At 37.3% G+C, this 902-nt stretch overlaps 1 non-coding gene across 1 annotated transcript; it reads right to left on the bottom strand.

Moving 5' to 3' along the window:
- Nucleotides 1–567: 567 nt before the first annotated feature.
- On the bottom strand, nt 568–671 carry LOC124231590 (U6 spliceosomal RNA). The gene has a single exon (XR_006886609.1). It is a non-coding gene; the product is annotated as a U6 spliceosomal RNA (small nuclear RNA).
- Nucleotides 672–902: the final 231 nt, after the last annotated feature.

Below are 902 nucleotides of genomic sequence, written 5' to 3'. Positions count from 1 at the left end.
TTTATGTTTTTGTGTTATTTTAAATGGAGCTTCTAAAATTTATTTTCCAAATCTTCGCTCTTAGTATGTCAACTTTGTGAATTGTGGCCTTGCTAAATTCACTATTAGGTCTAGTAGACGTTTTGTATATTCTTTAGGATTCACTATACAGACAGTTACGGCATCTGCAAATATGAACAGTTTTTTTTTTTTTTTTAAGATTTTATTTTTTCCTTTTTCTCCCCAAAGCCCCCCGGTACATAGTTGCATATTCTTCATTGTGGGTCCTTCTAGTTGTGGCATGTGGGACGCTGCCTCAGCGTGGTCTGATGGGCAGTGCCATGTCCGCGCCCAGGATTCGAACCAACGAAACACTGGGCCGCCTGCCGCGGAGCACGTGAACTTAACCACTCGACTACGGGGCCAGCCCCCAAATATGAACAGTTTTAATCTTTGTTTCTAATCTTAGTCCTCTTCTTTGTCTTATTTCACTTTCTGAAACTTCTACTGCAATGTAGAACAGAAATGCTGAGATAGAATGTCTTTGCCTTGGTCATTCTCTTAAAGAGAAGTATGAAGTCTTAAAGAGAAAATGTGGAACTCCTCATAAATTTTCATGCAATCCTTGCACAGCATTCATGCTAGTCCTCTCTGTATTGTTCTAAAATTAGTCTATATTTGCCCAAGCAAGCACATATTTCCTCTGAAAATCTATGGTCTCTTTGAGGTCAGAATTTATGATTGAGTCGTCTTTCTAGTCCAGGCACCTAGCGTAATGCCCAAGCATGTAAGAATTCCAAAAAGTGTTCTTTTAAACAGATGAATAACAAGATTAATTAAAAATAAAAAATAAAACTGTTTTAAGAGTTAACTCTAATAAGAACATAGAAACATATTTACCAGAGGATGTTCCATGTAATACT

The sequence above is a fragment of the Equus quagga genome, chromosome 1 (genome assembly GCF_021613505.1).
Source record: "Equus quagga isolate Etosha38 chromosome 1, UCLA_HA_Equagga_1.0, whole genome shotgun sequence".
In the NCBI taxonomy this organism is placed as follows: domain Eukaryota; kingdom Metazoa; phylum Chordata; class Mammalia; order Perissodactyla; family Equidae; genus Equus; species Equus quagga.
Note: the sequence above shows the minus strand (reverse complement) of the source record. Positions and strands in the feature narration are given on the sequence as shown.